We start from the raw sequence: 18,129 nt of genomic DNA on the forward strand, positions 1-18,129 counted from the left end.
ACCAGCACCTCAGGTTCCGGAAGTACGACAAGCCGCTGCTGAGGCTCCCCACATAAATGTCTCATTGGAAATAGGCACGTTTCCTCGTTTGACTACAAGGCCTATAATGACAAGCAATCAGCCTGAACTTTTCAGTAAGTTCTTGAAATTGAAACCTCCAGTCTTCAAGGGTGCGGAATCCGAGGATGCCTACGATTTTCTGGTTGATTGTCATGAGTTACTACATAAAATGGGCATAGTGGAACGATTTGGCGTTGAGTTTGTAACCTATCAGTTTTAGGGAAATGCCAAAATGTGGTGGCGGTCACATGTTGAGTGTCAACCCGCACAGGCACCACCTGTGACTTGGGCGTCGTTCTCTAGCTTATTTATGGAGAAGTATATCCCCCGGACTTTGAGGGATAGGAGGAGAGATGAGTTCTTGAGCCTAGAGCAGGGCAAGATGTCGGTGACTGCGTATGAGGCTAAGTTCCGTGCTTTATCTAGGTATGCCACCCAGCTTTGCTTCAGTCCACAAGAGCGGATTCGCCATTTTGTGAAGGGGTTGAGGTCAGATTTGCGGATTTCAGCCTTACAGGTAGCGGCTACAGCGAAATCCTTTCAGGAAGTGGTAGACTTCATGATAGAGGTGGAAGGAGTGAAGCCAGATGACTTCACCATGGCATCGACATCTAAGAGGTTTCGTAAGGGAGGTGAGTTTAATGGTTCTTACTCCAGAGGGCAGGGTTCAGGAGGTTATCCAGCCCGACCTATTCAGTCTTCACTGCAGACTGTAGTTGGGGGTCCACCGCAGACTGGTCAACACTTCTCTGAGTTTGGAGGTTATCCCCAGATTTCGTCATTCTCACAGAGACCTATGCTTGAATCTAGAGAGTGTTATGGATGTGGGGAGACTGGACATATTAAGAGGTATTGTCCAAAACAGAGTTACAGACCTCAAATAGTCAGAGGTAGAGGTGGTCATGGAAGAGGTCGTCATTCTGGAGGGCGTGGTCGCTGAGGCAATGGTGGTCACCAAAACGGCCGGGGTGACGGACAAATAGGAACTACTGCAGCGCAACCTGGTAGAGGCAACGGGCAGACAAGTGATAGGGCCCATTGTTACGCATTCCCTGGGCGGTCGGAAGCGGAGACATCAGAAGCTGTTATCACATGTAATCTTTTGGTTTGTGATTGTATGGATTCTATATTATTTGACCCTGGATCCACATTTTCATATGTATCTTCCGCATTTGCTACTGGACTTAATTTAAATTGTGAATTGCTTGACATGCCTATTCGTGTTTCTACTCCGGTGGGTGAGTCTGTGATAGTTCAAAAGGTATATAGGTCTTGTATGGTGACTTTTGTGGGGAGCAATACTCATATAGACTTGGTTATCTTAGAAATGGTTGACTTCGATGTAATTCTGGGTATGACTTGGCTTTCTCCAAACTTTGCAATTTTAGATTGTAATGCTAAAACTGTAACGTTGGCCAAGCCTAGGACAGATCCGTGAGTGTGGGAGGGTGACTACACTTCCACTCCAGTTCGTATCATCTCCTTCCTTCGTGCTAAGAGAATGGTTAGAAAGGGTTGTTTAGCTTTCTTGGCACACCTCAGGGATGATACTACCCAAGTACCTGCAATTGAGTCGGTTCCGGTAGTCCGTGAGTTTCTGGATGTGTTTCCTGCAGACCTTCCTGGTATGCCACCGGATAGAGATATTGACTTTTGCATTGATCTGGAGCCGGGTACTCGCCGCATTTGCATACCTCCTTATAGGATGGGAGTTTTCGGATGTGCATAGACTACCGGCAGTTGAACAAGGTAACTATTAAGAACAAGTATCCTATTCCTCGCATTGATGACTTGTTCGATCAGTTACAAGGTTCTTGTGTCTTCTCTAAGATTGACTTGAGATCCGGGTATCATCAATTGAAAATACGGGCAATGGATGTGCCAAAGACTGCTTTTTGAACCAGGTATGGGCATTACGAATTTGTAGTAATGTCTTTTGGTCTTACGAATGCCCCTGCTGCTTTCATGAGCTTGATGAACGGGATTTTTAAGCCATATCTGGATCTCTTTGTGATCGTGTTTATTGATGACATACTGATATACTCCAAGAGTAAGAAGGAACATGAGGAGCATTTGAGAATTGTGTTGGAAGTGTTAAGGGAGAAAAGGCTTTATGCCAAATTCTCCAAGTGTGAGTTTTGGCTAGATTCAGTGTCCTTCTTGGGGCACGTGGTTTCTAAGGATGGAATGATGGTGGATCCTTCTAAAATTGAAACAGTGAGAAATTGGGTAAGACCTACTAATGTGTCAGAAATAAGGAGCTTTGTTGGTTTAGCCAGCTACTACCGTCGATTTGTCAAGGGATTCTCTTCTATTATTTCCCAATAGACGAATTTGACTAAGCAGAATATTCCATTTGTATGGTCGGATGAATGTGAAGAAAGCTTTCAGAAACTCAAGACCTTGCTGACTACTGCACCTATCCTTACCTTTCCAGTAGAGGGTAAGAACTTCATTGTTTATTGTGATGCATCCTATTCTGGTTTGGGTGCAGTGCTAATGCAAGAGAAGAATGTAATTTCTTATGCTTTGAGGCAATTAAAGGTGCATGAATGTAACTATCCCACCCATGATTTGGAATTGGTTGCAGTTGTGTTTGCATTAAAGCAATGGAGACATTATCTATATGGGGTCAAGTGTGAGGTCTATACGGATCATCGTAGCCTACAATATGTCTTTACTCAGAGGGATTTGAATTTGAGACAGAGGAGGTGGATGGAACTATTGAAGGATTATGATGTTACCATCTTGTATCACCCGGGAAAGGCTAATGTTGTGGCAGACGCCTTAAGTAGAAAAGCAGAGAGCATGGGTAGTTTAGCCCACTTACAAGTTTCTAGACGCCCATTGGCCAGAGAGGTTCAGACTCTTGCTAACGACCTTATGAGGTTAGAAGAAAATGAGAAGGGAGGATTTTTGGCCAGTGTGGAGGCGAGATCTTCTTTTCTTGACAAGATCAAGGGAAAACAGTTTGATGATGAGAAACTAAGCCGAATTCGGGATATGGTGTTGCGAGGAGAGGCTAAAGAAACAATAATGGATGGGGAAGGTGTTTTGAGAATTAAGGGAAGGGTATGTGTGCCCCCTGTTGATGATTTGATCCACACTATTCTTACAGAGGCTCATAGTTCCGGATATTCTATACATCCTGGTACAACCAAGATGTATCGTGACCTAAAGCAACACTTTTGGTGGAGTAGAATGAAGCGCGACATTGTTGATTTTGTTGCCAAATGTCCAAATTGTCAGCAAGTAAAGTATGAACACCAGAGGCCCGGAGGAACACTTCAGAGAATGCCCATTCCTGAATGGAAGTGGGAGAGAATTGCAATGGACTTTGTGGTTGGTCTTCCAAAGACATTGGGGAAGTTTGACTCTATTTGGGTAATTGTGGACAGATTAACTAAGTCTGCTCACTTCATCCCGGTCAAGGTGACCTACAATGCAGAGAAGTTAGCCAGACTCTACATCTCAGAAATTGTTCGATTGCATGGAGTTCCACTTTCCATCATATAAGATAGAGGTACGCAGTTTACTTCTAAGTTTTGGAGAACATTGCATGCTGAATTAGGTACTAGGTTGGACCTTAGTACTGCATTTCACCCTCAGACCGATGGTTAGTCTGAGCAAACAATTCAGGTGTTGGAAGATATGCTTCGTGCATGTGTGATAGAATTTGGGGGTCATTGGGATAACTTCTTACCCTTAGCGGAGTTTTCATACAATAATAGCTATCACTTAAGTATTGATATGGCTCCTTTCGAAGCATTGTATGGGAGGAGATGTAGGTCTCCCATTGGGTGGTTTGATGCATTTGAGGTTAGACCTTGGGGTACTGATCTTCTGAGGGAATCGTTAGATAAAGTGAAATGCATTCAAGAAAAGCTTTTAGCGGCTCAAATTAGGCAGAAGGAATATGCAGATCGAAATGTTAGAGACATGGAGTTTATGGAGGGCGAGCAAGTTTTGCTGAAGGTTTCACCCATGAAAGGGGTGATGCGGTTTGGTAAGCGAGGTAAGCTTAGTCCAAGGTACATAGGGCCATTTGAAGTTCTGAAGCGCGTGGGGGAGGTGGCTTATGAATTAGCCTTGCCCCCAGCACTCTCAGGAGTGCACCCGGTATTTCATGTGTCTATGCTGAAAAGATACCATGGTGATGGAAACTACATCCTTCGTTGGGATTCAGTTCTTCTTGATGAGAATTTGTCTTATGAGGAGGAGCTTGTTTCCATTCTAGATAGAGAAATTCGCAAGTTGAGATCAAGGGAGATTGCATCCATCAAAGTTCAATGGAAGAATCGACCAGTTGAAGATTCCACTTGGGAGAAGGAGGCTGAAATGCGAGAAAGATACCCACACCTGTTTACAGATTCAGGTACTCCTTTTTGCCCTTGTTTTTCTTCTTGTGATCGTTCGAGGACGAACAATGAGTAAATTGGTATCTATTGTAACGACCTGTTTAGTCGTTTGGAGCAGCAGAATTAATTTCTGAAAATCACTGTCTAGGTCGACGGATCTCACGACGGACCTTCATGGGCACGACGGACCGTCGAGGGTGTGTCGTTCCAAAACACTTAGAATTCTGAAAAATTGGGTACTGAGAACAACTCTCTGAACTTCGCGAAGACATGGCAGGACGGACCGTCACAGACCCTTTGATGAAATTGAGTCTCTGAACTCTGTGACGACTCAGCAGGACGGACCATCGCAGGCACGATGGTCCGTCACAGACTGCGTAACCCTGAATGGGTCGGATTTCTGTTAAAAATTTTAAGGGGCGTTTTGGACTATTCCTGCTTATAATTATAAAGTTAGTGGTTTAATGTTAATAATTTAATTAATTGGGGGTTAAAAGAGAGAACCTTGAAACAAGTAGTGGGGTATTTTATCATCTTTTATACTTAATTATATGCTAATTAGGGTAAAAGAAACAGGGTTTGAATAAGAAAAAGAAAAAAGAACAGAGAGAGAGGGAGAAACGATCGATTGAGAGAGAGGAAGAACGCAGCTTTGGAAAAGTAGATTGCTTGATCGCAATTCTTCAGTGGAGGTAGGTTATGGTTTATGCTATTCGTAGTAAACTCTTAATAGCGAATGATATGTATTGGGTAGTGTTGTAAACCCTTCTATATGCTTAATCGTATGCTTGCATGAATGTGATTATATAATTGTGATAAAATAAGCATGATGAAGCTATTGAATCCTAAATCTTGAAAAGTCCTAATCTACTTTGTTAATGATGATGCCTTGGTATAAAAGAAGGCTTGATGAACGAAAGTAGTGAGATTAGGGGATCGGGTGTCACGTTCCGACACCAGGATAGTATATGGATCGGGTGCCACGTTCCGATACCAGGATAGTATATGGATCGGGTGTCACGTTCCGACACCAGGATAGTATATGGATCGGGTGCCACGTTCCGGTACCAGGATAGTATATGGATCGGAGTGCCACGTTCCGGCACCAGGATAGAATATGGATTGGGTGTCACGTTCCGACACCAGGATAGTATATGAGGATCGGAGTGTCACGTTCCGGCACCAGGATAGTATATGGAGCGGAGTGTCACGTACCGACACAAAAGAAATAAAGATAATGAATTTTGAAAGATGTTAATATACTCAATTTAATGAACCTAATTCCCAAATAAGTATGATGGGGAGGCGTGAGTCCTCATTGATGTGCTTGGTGTTGTGACCAAGGGTTATGGTAATTGTAAATGCCACATGTTGAGTATTGTAGTTGATTTATGATATTATCTGATATATACTGTTTTCTATTTTGATTTGGCCGATGATATCTACTCAGTACTTGTGTTTGTACTGACCCCTACTTGTATGTTTCTTCCTTTGTTATTTGTGGAGTACAGCAAACGTACCGTCGTCTTCAACTCAACCGCAACTCTAGCCAGTCTTCATCACGTCGGATCTCAGGGTGAGGTAATGCTTCTAGCTTGGACTGGATCTTCTTCTTCATGTCTTGATGCCTTGAAGTTCCGGCATGGACTAGCTGTTTATTATTTTAGCTTCCTAGATATTCTTAGATTTAGTATCTTGAGGATAGATGTTCTTGTGGTGATGACTTCCAGATTTTGAGAATAATAAGTATGGAGTTTTTAAAAGTTATTTAATCGATTTTCATTAATGAGTTTAAGTCTTCCGCATTATATTATGTTAATTATGGTTGAAATGTTGGAGTTTAGATTGGTTGGTTCGCTCACATAGTAGGATAAGTGTGGGTGCCACTCGCGACCCGTTTTGGGTCGTGACAATATCCCGTCAATCTTAATTTTTTTTTCCTTGAAAATATTAGTTTGGGTACACATAATTGCTTTATTTCATAGTTTTAAAAAATTAAAAAGTTGACAACTTTTTTGTTTTTATTATTATAATTAATAAATGTATAATTTAAATGGATCTCAACCATAAATTATTATATAGTACACATGACATTAATCTATAAGGCCATTGAATATTACTTGACCTAAGTATATTTGACCGGATATTTATCCGCATTTTTTGTGTATTCTGTAATTCATCAATTGTGGCTGTTCATTTGTAAAATATCATACTTTTAAAAATTAACTTCATTTAATTGGTAATAATAGAATTTTTATGCAAATAAATTAATATATAACTTATTTCATTATTTAAATTTGACAATAATTTTTTATATTATTTCATTTACTTATTTATTTTATAAATTATTCAAAATTACAAATATTCTTTTAAATTTTGTAATTTTTTCTTTAAAAAAATATATCAATTGTATGATATTAAAAATAATTATATAATATTTTAATTACTATATAATTTTTTTGTTGGATTATATTGTTCTAAATTTATTTCCAAAAATCAATTAATTTGGTTGCTCCCGTTCAAAGTAATTGTTTTTTTTATACATATGATATGTTTTGCACGGATATTATGAGAAGACAATTTTAATAAAAAATGAAATGTAAAAACGGAAAATGTCAATTTGATTTTCTTTTTTTTTGTTTTACCATTACTTGGCTTAAGGATCCGTTTTCCCTTAATAATATTTTTTTTAAAATATAGCTATTAAAAGATATATATAATTTTAAAGTAACAAACTATATTACATAATTTATTTGCTTACTTATAATTTACTGGTTAACTTAACTAATTAAAAAAAATGTACGTTTCAATTGAAATGTAAAATAACTTCTTTAATCCAAACTAACAAATTATATTACATAATTTATTTATTTTTAACTTTTTTTCTCAACATAGAATTCTAAATATAATTCTTTTATTGTAAATCTATATTTTTTTTGTAAAAACATGTTCATTTATTTTTATTTTATACTCTTTTTGCATTTTTCTTGTAATTTTATGCACAAACAATTTTAACTTTATTTTTATTCTGTGAAATAAACTTAAATTTAAAATAATTACATTAATTTTAAACAGACAAACTTTTTGTTATACCTCTCGGTCACGGAAAACTCATACAATTTATGTACTTATAACACTATGTATATTATTATTTATGAATAAACTCTTTATTTATTTGTATATGTAAAATAATTTATATTAAAATAATACAAAGTCTAAACCTTCATACTATATTAAAATGTGATTAGAAACAAATTAAAGAAGTAATTACATGTGTTTAAATACGTTTCACAAGACGATATATATATGTTCGAAGTAGGTTAGGATATTTTCAAATCTGAATCTCCAACTAAGATGATGAACAATAATTACATGAGAATCTAACATACCACAAATTCACAATTAATATAATTATTTACTACACATATTATTCGACGTATAAAACAATCATAATAACTTATGTGAAGTCATAATTTCTTTTGAACTGTTGGAAAGTTTAATATATCATTGCCCGTTGCTTGAGCAATTGGTGTTGGTTATCCTAGAAAACTTAGATACAATTGAAACTAATGTCCCCACGTTGAGAATGTACACTCAATTTCACATGCTATATTAATTTTGAAGGATGCCTCTCATCTAGTAACACTATCTCTTGAAGGTCGCTATATGGAGGTAGATGATCTTGATTTCACAAAGGTTTTTGAATCTTCTGCTCCTGAGCATCTCTACTTTGACTTCTCTAATTTCGATTATGAGTACTTCATTATTATTGCATCGATTGAATTTCTTTTATGGTGACTTGATCTTGATTTATGGTAATTCAGAGTTGATGGTTAACATATTTAGAGTTCAAAAAAAGGGGGAAATCTTGGCCTGAAATAGTGAAAATAATAGGAGCTTATAAGCCAAGGATTCACTACCAGAGTGTACAATGGAAAGCTACCGAAGGAAGATTAATTGAAGTGTAATACATATGGCGCGAGTAAAGGATATACAGGGGAGAGTGCATATGGTTTCTGCATAAGAAACAAAACTGGAGACCTCATAAATATATTTTAGCAAAAATAGACACCAAGTTTGAAATTCAACAAAGAGAAAAAAAAACTAGAAAGGATGTAAAATGAGAAACGAAAAACTCTAAAAGTTTGTATTCTATATATAAGGGGAGGGGGAGTTATCTTTAGATTCATGTAATTTAGTTGAATTATTGTAATTAATTCTTTAGATAAGAGTGAAATCATTACTAATTATAAAACAATTAATTTGAAATTCAAAATATCTTCTAATCTGATAATTATATTATACTACATTAGATATTTGAGTTAGAGTTGGATATGATAGATTTCTATGTTTAAATGTGAATTATTTATGTGGATATGGTATAAATAGCAAAGATAACTCTTTGGTTATGTAACGATAAAAATTTTCATTAGGCCATGAGGTTTGCCTATGGAATTTTTTATTGTTACATAAGCAAAGAGTCAGCTTTGCTATTGATACCATATCCACATAAATAATTCACATTTAAACATAGAAATCTATCTTATCAAACTTTAACTCAAATATCTAATGTTGTATAATCTAATTATTATATTAGAAGATATTTTGAATTTCAAATCAATTGTTTTGCAATTAGTAATGATTTCACTCTTATGTACAGATTAATTACAATCATTCAACTAAATTACATGAATCTAAAGATAACTCCCCCTCCCCTTATATATAGAATACAAATTTTTAGAGTTTTTCGTTTCTCATTTTACGTCCTTTCTAGTTTTTTTTTCTCTTTGTTGAATTTCAAACTTGGTGTCTATTTTTGCTAAAATATATTTATGTATTTATTTATTTATTTTTCATGTTTTTTAATAATTGTCATAATCCTAAATCACATAACCATTATCCTTTTTGATGGAACCGTTCCCACACCGACTTCTCAACCCGGATTCACAATTAGCGTGGCCCTGTTGCTTGTTCTTGGCCCACTTGCTCTTGTCAGCCCAATAACTACTTCCATGACTCTGGCATCCATATTGGGTGGGCCTTAGTTCATAACAGAATATTATCAGAATTATTGATAATTGCTATGATATTGTTATTCCTACGATTGATCTTTCTTGTACGGAATTGAATTGTTGATTCATTTTTTATTATTATTGAAGTTGTTAAATTGACATATTTACCACCATTGTAAATTGTGGTATCTTTAATAATTTATGGTATTTCAATTGTAGATTTCATATATTATGAAAACAAACATTACAATCTATTATAAATCAAATTGTATATATTTACCACAATTTATGGATAACATTGATATGAAAATCAATGCTAGATCAATTCAAGTTTCACCTTTCCGAGAAAAAAATAAATATATAGGGCTAAATCTAGTATTTGCAACCTCACAAATAAGATTGTAAACAAGTAGATAATCACAACCCAAATAATAATAAGCAAGATAAGATAGTATTCAATCACATAATAGTCATAAGAGTCGACAACTACAAATAATAGGTTAAGATACTCATACTAGAAAAAGAAAATACAATATGAAATATAATAATCAACATAGTTCAAGATTATACAAATAAGAAGATGCAAACTCTATGGTAAGAATCTCTTAATCCTTGAAAAGTTAACTAGAGATACTCCTCCTAGACTGCTCAAATCAACAACACCCCAAAAAAAAAGACCTAATTCATATTTATATAACTCTCAAAATCTGGACAAAGATGACTTTTTGCTGCCAATTTCGTGAAGCAAAATCGTGGAGACATTCCAATTTTTGTCTCCCTACTTTCATTTCGTGGAGTGAGACAGACTTGTTTCTTTTTCATACTTAGCCAAATTCAAGCTCTTATACCCTCATAAACGTCTCCATTGAAACTAAACTTGGGCATGATTTTTTTGACTTCTCAATCTTTACTTTTATTATTCTTTTGCTCCAACTTCCATCTTTTTTACATCATTCTTGATCAAATACTTGATCGCTTGGCTTCTTTAGCTCCAAGTCCTAAATCCACCAATTTAAGTTAGTTTAGGTTAATAAATTATACTCAAAGACACTTAAAACTTAAGAAAAAAGGTAATTCATATGTTAGTAATTTTTTCAACTCACGTCTTATACAAGGCTTATGACAATGAGGAAAGAAAAAGAAAAGGCTCTCACAACAAGTTTCTCCAGAAGCTCCTCTTTAGAAGATGGGGGGATGCTGAAATAGCTATTTGCCAACTTCAAGAAGTCTTTTATTGCATTTGTACTCAGAAACAGAAGCACGTGTCAGGGAAATCATTTCTTTTTTTTTCACAACAGACAAAGAACAAGAAGAGCACCGCAATTTTGAAACCAGGTTTTAATTCTCAAAAACCCAAAAGAAATCACTAGAGAAGGAAAAAATTGAAGTGTAGAAAGACCTAAAAGGTAACGCCAGATTGTAGTTTACAGAGAACAAGTAAGAGAGACGGAGAGAAAATGAGGGGTTATATGAAAATGGGGAGCATACACCATAGGCAGTGCAGATCTATCAAATAGTCCTACTCACTCATTGACAGATATGTGTTGCTTGTGATGTATCCGCTCCATTTTTCATCTAACCCATCTTTTTTCTTTCGAGCTTACTTTTTCTTTAGAAACTAGTATCTGATGTCACCTGTTTGATCTATCTGCACTTCAATTTTTCCCTTTACTCTTTGGTGATTTCTTTTAGGTTTTTGAGACTTTAAACCTGGTTTCAAAATTGTAGTGCTCTTCTTGTTCTTTGTGTGCTATGAAAAAATAAAATGATTTCCTAGCTCATGTTTTTGTTTTGAGGAGGAATGCAACAAAGGACTTCTTGAAGTTGGGAAAGAGTTACTTGAACAACCCCTATCTTCTAAAGAGGAGCTTCATGTGAGAGCCTTTTCTCTTTCGTCAATGTCATAAGCCTCGTATAAGTGATAAGTTGACAAATTACCGACATATTATTTACATTTTTTCTTGAGTTTTAAGTGTCATTCTTATAATTTAATTAACTAAACTAACTTGAAATTTTTGAATTTTTAGACTTGGAGTTAAAGAAGTCAGGCAATCAAGCATTTAATGATGAAAAAAGATGGAAGTTGGAGCAAAAGACTTCTTGAAGTTGGACATTATCATAACAATAGTGTATGTGATATGCAGTGAAGTAATAAAATATATGAGAATATATCTTTGAAGATATGGAGGATATTGCTAATGAACCCTTCAATGGAAAATAAATAAAATTTAGCTAAAGCTGAAGATTCTCTAAGAAAATATCATCAACTAGAAGAGGATTACAAGAAACAAAAGAATGGGATGCAATGATTAATTAAAAAAGATTGAAATAAGAGGTTTTTTCATTTCTTTGTGAAAGGAATGAGGAAACCAATGATTAACGAAATTCAGACAGAGCAGGGGATACGATACTTACCATTTTAAATATAGGAAAGGAAGCAATTAATGTTAGTGAACAATCTAAAGAGGGTCAAAGATATGAGAATCAAGCCGAAATATAACTATAAATAGAATATCGAAATAACAAGGGCGCCTACAGAGGAGGTAGTTAAGGAAGCAGTGTTCAACTTGAATAAAGAGAACGCATGTGGGGCAAATGGATTTTCAGACGAATTTTTCAAACATGGTGGGAGATTATAAAGAAAGGTATATGGTTGATGGTGATGGTTATTTTCTGTGGTGGTGAAATACCAATATATTTCTCACACGAATGTAGTTCTAATTCCGGATAAGGTCATTAAATTTTCAGATTTATGACCTATAAGCTTGAGCTTTTTTACTAATAAGATTTATCAAAGGTATTGCATGAAAGAATAATTTGGGTTTTCCTGATATTATCTCTAAGAATCAGTAGGGGTTTATGAAAGGAAGAAGTATTGTTGAAAATATTTTACAAAGGCAAGAGATAATTAGAGACATAAACAAGAGGAATGAATATCATGATGTTGTGGTGAAGTTGTACATGATTGAAGCATATATAGGGTGTTAGGGATATTTCTTATTCAAGTTATGAGAAGACTTTTTTCTGATGAGAGGATTATTTATATCATGTTGAGATTAATATCTAATTACTAGTACTCCGTGTTAATTAATGGCTAGTCTTTTGTTTTTCTCAATCATCTTAGGATTGAAGCAAGGTGATCCCCTCTCCCCCACTTTGTTCATTATAGAAGCAAAGGTATGTATCAACTAGCAACAAGCTAAATGAGGATTCAAAATTCAAGAGATTTGTGATGCCAAAATGGAGTAGAGAGATTACTCATTTGTCTTATACGGATGATGCAATCCTTTTTTGTTCATCGAATAAGAGGTTAATGAAAACAATGATGAGGATTTTGCGGAGATTTGAGTATCTTCCAGGGCAGCTTATAAACCTAAACATGAGTTGTGTATATCTGCATGAAAAGGTTTGTCATTCTATTTTATTAGAGGATTAAAAGAACTACTAAAGTCTCACAAGGTGTCTATCCTTTTATGTATCTTGGATGCCAATTTTTACGGGAGAAAAAAGAAGTCATATTTTGAAGATATGATAAAAAAAAGTTGCCAAAAGAGAGATGAGATGGCAGAATCGACTTTTGACTTATGGTGGGGATGTATGTTTTAATGGCTCATGTTTTAAAATCAATGTGTATTTATCTTATGTCTGCTATGAATCCTCCTAATGGAGTAATCAATCAGATTCATAAGATTATGACAAAGTTTTTGGAGTCACACAGGAGGAGTAAGAAAGGGAAACACTTGATTGCATGGGAAACAATGTGCTTAACAAAATCAGAGGGAGGAGCAGGATTCAGATCGATGCATGATGTATCAGACGCTCTATTTGCTAAATTATGATGGATATTCAGAATCCACTAATTATTTGTGGAGTGAATTTATGTGGAACAAATATTGTAAAAAGATTGCATCCAATTGTGGCACAACGACAAGGGGCATCTCGTGTATGGAGAAAGATGATTGGACAAAACAAGTGGATTGGTACTATGTGGAAGAAAATAAAAGGGAGAGGAGGAGATGGAGGTGAAATTTTATTATAGAAAATCAGTGGGATCAGAGGAAACTCATACAATATATTTCTGAATAAATGACTGACCATATTGTGAGTTCTATCTCTCTGGTAATGAATATAGGAAATCACGATAAGCCTTGATGGATGGGAAACTTAAAGAGTTCTTTTCAATTAAAAGAGCTTGCCTTTCAAGAACAATTTTTTTTATGGAGGGTGTGGGAAGGAATGATTGCCACAAATGACAATGAAGGAGAATGAGAATGAACACTGTCTCCAATGTTGGTGTTATGAGACACAACAAATAAAAACAATGTCGAATCTTTTTCTAACATCTAGCATTGCCCAAAAGCTTTGGAAGTATTTTGTTTCATGAGCAGGTTTGGATACAGAAGGCAGAAATTCGATGAAGATGATAAAGAGATACTCGTATGTGGAAGCTCCTACAAAACTCAAACATATTTTTAGAGTTATGTCAACTCTCATTATGTGGATTTGTTGAAGAAAAGGAATCATATCAAGCATTGGGTCAGTCCACCTTTGATGAGTTGGTACAACAAGTGGAAAGGAGCATTTAATTGCTGGTAATAGTTAACAATTCAAAGTTCAAAATAAATGGGAAATCTTGGCGTGAAATGTGAAAATAATAGGAGCTTATATGCCAAGGATTTACTACCAGATTGTAAAATGAAAGCTACCAAAGGAAGACCAATTGAACTGAAATATAAATAGTGCGAGTAAAGTATATACAGGGGAGGGCGTGTATGATTTCTTCATAAGAAACAAAACTGGAGACTTCATCTATGCACAAGCAGACAAAATTGGTATTACTATGAATATAGAAGCGGAGACAAGAGCAGTACAAAAGGCTTAAGGTTTAGTGCACTGAATAGTTTACAGAACAATATGGATATTAAAACTTATTCACTCACTCTAAAGAACCTTATTTAACATACACGAAAAGTATCATGGGAAATTGTAGAAATCAGGGATGAAATATTCAAAGAAGTACAACAAAAAATGTTAAAGTTCAATATATTTTTAAGGAGGGCAATGAAATGGCGGATTATTTAGCTAATCTAGCAATCATTAGCATAGACAAAAAGAATTCACTGGGTCTGCGGAATTACCAACAACATGAAAGCGCATCATTAATATTGACAAAGCACAGAAGTCATCCATCAGGATAAAAATAAAATAGATTAAACCACATGACAAATTAGAATCAGGTTCATAATCTGGAAGGGAAGGGCTGATCCAGAAATAATTACATAAGAGAACGCCTACATGGGGGGAGGGGTCATTACAGGTACATTAACAAAGCTTAACACGTTAAAACTTTCACCAAAAATAGGCAGGGGTAAAATATCTTCTCTAACAAGAAAGCATGGAGGTCAGCTCGAAACCAAAGAAAAAGTGTGTTTGAAGCACAAATTTAACTTGAACAATTCAAAGGAGGAAAAGAAAAGAAAGGAGAGTCGAATCTAAGGGGGGGGGAAGTGCATCCTAAAGAAGGAGAGAAGGAACCTGTGTTCAAATGGCACACTCACAATAGCTACCTCCAAGATTTCCACACACTGGTGGACTTCACAGTACTTCACAAACAAAGGCAACCACTGATTAAATATCAAGAAATGGAAAATGAAGCAAAAGAAAGGAAGGAAGAAGAGTTACCTTTTAGTAGTGAATGCTCTTATGTGAGCTGCCAAAAGTGGAGGAGGGTGGCATGAAGGCACCAAACCCATAGAAGAAGACGGCGAAGCTGGAGGTTCTAACGACTGCCGGATGGGAGCATATGGACGACAAGGATACAAGGAAAGTGAGAAGGAGGCGGAAGTTTATAGGGTTAATTTCTGGGCTGGATTTATTTCTTATTGGGTCGTTTGGCCAAACCTATTTTGCTTGTCAATCAATAAAATGGCCATGGGCCCAACAAAAAATTGATTAAAAAAATTTGCGAGCATATGATTAGAAGTATTGATAATTGCTATAATATTGTTGTTCCTACGATATTTAAATTGTAAATTATTTGATCTTTCTCGTACGGATTTGAATTATTGATTCATTTTTTTATTGTCGAAACTGTTAAAACGAAACATTTAATACCCTTTATAGATTATGGTATTTTAATTATAGGTTTAATATATAATAATAAAAAAAACATTTCAATCATTGTAAATCAAAATTTATATTTTTCCACCATTAATGGATAATATTGATCTGAAAATCAATGTTAAATAATAATATACACAAATTTTAATTAATTTTGTTATACAAAATAATTAGTAATTATTGATTAAACTATGGTGTATATCTTGGTTTAAATTATGTATTTTGTATCATAGTGCACTTCACATCAATGTTTCTAGCTGACCTCAAATTGACAACATTCTCATATTGCTTTTTACAATTTGAGGAGAAAGTATCTAGTAGAAAACTAGAAATTCATTATCGTGTGTTTTAAGCAGAACGTAAAATAAGTGTTCAAATCATATTTACTATAGATTTAAGGAATTGTCTATGAGTTCCGTCTTCTTCTATTGTAAAGTTTTAAAAGGACTAAGAAATGATTCAGTTTTCTTTTTCTTCACGAGTTAACCAAGAAAAGGAACGTGCTCTTAATAGTTAAAGAGGAACTTTCACATATAGCCACTGATCAAAAACTTATTTACTCTCCATAGCTATAGTTACATATAATTACAATCCGTAGCTACATGCTATAGAGAGGAGAGAGTCGAGCGAGATCGGAGAAAGAGGAGAGAGGCGAGCGAGAGAGGTGAATTATATATGTATATCGAGTAGATGATTGTACATTATACATATGTATTTGTATATATGGCAAGTGAGATTGGGAGAGGGAGGAGAGAGGCGAGCGAGATTGGGAGAAAGAGGAAAGAGGCGAGCGAGAGAGGGCAGCGAGTGGGTAAGAGGTAAATTGTATATGTATATCGGTATTGTATATTATACATTAGTATTTGTATATTATGACGAATTATACATATACAAATGTGGATAATATACAAACTCGAAGTCAGCCCACGTATAATGTTAGTCGTGAGTGATAATTATAGCAAACCATGGCTATGATGAGTAATTAAATAGTATAAATTTGTTTAACCGCGTAATTTTTCCATATTGAAAGTTACAAGCCCATCCAAACAGGCTTAGTTGATAATATTTCAAGAACATTTAATACTAAAAGTAAAAAGAAACAAAAATAATTAATTTATAAATAACAGGTAAATTAAAATAATTATTTTTAGTAACCTTTTCTAACAAATATGGAAGGGAATAGTATTTATTTTCTTAGCGAGACTCCTAATTACACAAGGTCAGAGAAAAAAACTTTCTATAAATACCAAATAAAATAGGTTTATCACATTATCCTGAAAAATTTTGAGTGCTCAGGTTTTCTTTAACAACAACAACAGACCACATCAAATTGTATGTTTTCTTAATTTACAATTTTATTCACCTTTTAATTGTTTTCTAATTACTAATTTATGTATTAGTAAGAGTTATTTTCTGTTCGATTAAAACTTTTATGATCTAATTTTAATCCATGTTTAAGTTTTATAGTTATAGCGTTGATGCATAATATTAAATAACCTAGTAATCATCAGGTTGATTTTTTTTATAGTTATTATCTCAGAAACCATATTTCTTGATCAGATGTAATAACTATTAATTGAATAACATATGAGAAATCAACAGTATAATATTCATCTCATTCTGGAAGGTGGAAGGGATAGAATAAAATATTGTGATATGTTCTTTCGATAGCTATAATAGTAAATAAGGTATAGCTTGATACTTTATGAAACGTTACATTATTATGACATCTTACTTGTTTGAATAGTTGTTTAACTTACGCATAGTTTCATAACGTGTATCATATTGAGGAGAGGTGATTAGATCGGATATATGACAAATCCAGATTATTAAGGACATGATCTTAGATAGGAGTATATAGAGATCGTGTAATAGGGTAGAAGGTTAGTAGACATGGGTTCAAGGGTTTAGCCGTTTTCTTATAGTGTCAACGTTTTGATCCCACCGTCACTTGTTGTTGATTGTGTTTAGATTATCACATTATTTTGTGGTTGTTGCTGTTCCTTATTAGTTGTTGTGTTTTTCCTTTATGTTACACTCTAGCCGAGTTTCCTCAAGGAATAGTCTTCATACCTTCACGAGATAGGGGTATTTCACTAGTTATGTTTGTTGTTGTTGTATGGTTTTGATGATTACAATGTTTGATTTTTCTTCAGAAACATAGAAAGAGCTCGATGGGGGATGAGATTGATGACGTTGAATTCACGCGACATATGCTGAGATTAAAGAGAGATAACAAGAAAATCGACAAGAAAAACAGAGGAATGAAACAAGTAAAGAACAATCATAGGCACAACGGTCCGTCGAGCGTCTTCGTTCCAAAACACTTCAACTCTGAAATTTGGGTACTGAAATCGACTCTCTATATATTTTTTTAATAATTTTCATCAATAATAAAATTTTATTTTATTACTAATTTTCATTATAATGAATACATAAAATTAAAATTATATATGAAAATTTTCATTTAAATACAAGATAACAATACAATACATAACATAATAATTTAAATATAACATAAAATATAATAATAATAATAATATAATATAATAATTAATTCGCGATGAAACAAGAATCAT

At 34.6% G+C, this 18,129-nt stretch overlaps 1 long non-coding RNA gene across 1 annotated transcript in view; it reads right to left on the reverse strand.

The window, feature by feature from the left end:
* LOC112942140 (uncharacterized) overlaps positions 1-15,395 on the reverse strand; it is a 33,015-nt gene extending 17,620 nt beyond the window's left edge. The window contains exons 1-2 of the long non-coding RNA XR_003248135.2: positions 15,113-15,395; positions 14,966-15,033 (exon numbers count right to left, since the gene is read on the reverse strand). This is a non-coding gene — a long non-coding RNA (uncharacterized lncRNA). The remainder of the gene's footprint in view (positions 1-14,965; positions 15,034-15,112) is intronic.
* Between the last annotated feature and the right edge of the window lie 2,734 nt (positions 15,396-18,129).

This window comes from Solanum lycopersicum, chromosome 9, assembly GCF_036512215.1.
Source record: "Solanum lycopersicum chromosome 9, SLM_r2.1".
NCBI lineage: Eukaryota > Viridiplantae > Streptophyta > Magnoliopsida > Solanales > Solanaceae > Solanum > Solanum lycopersicum.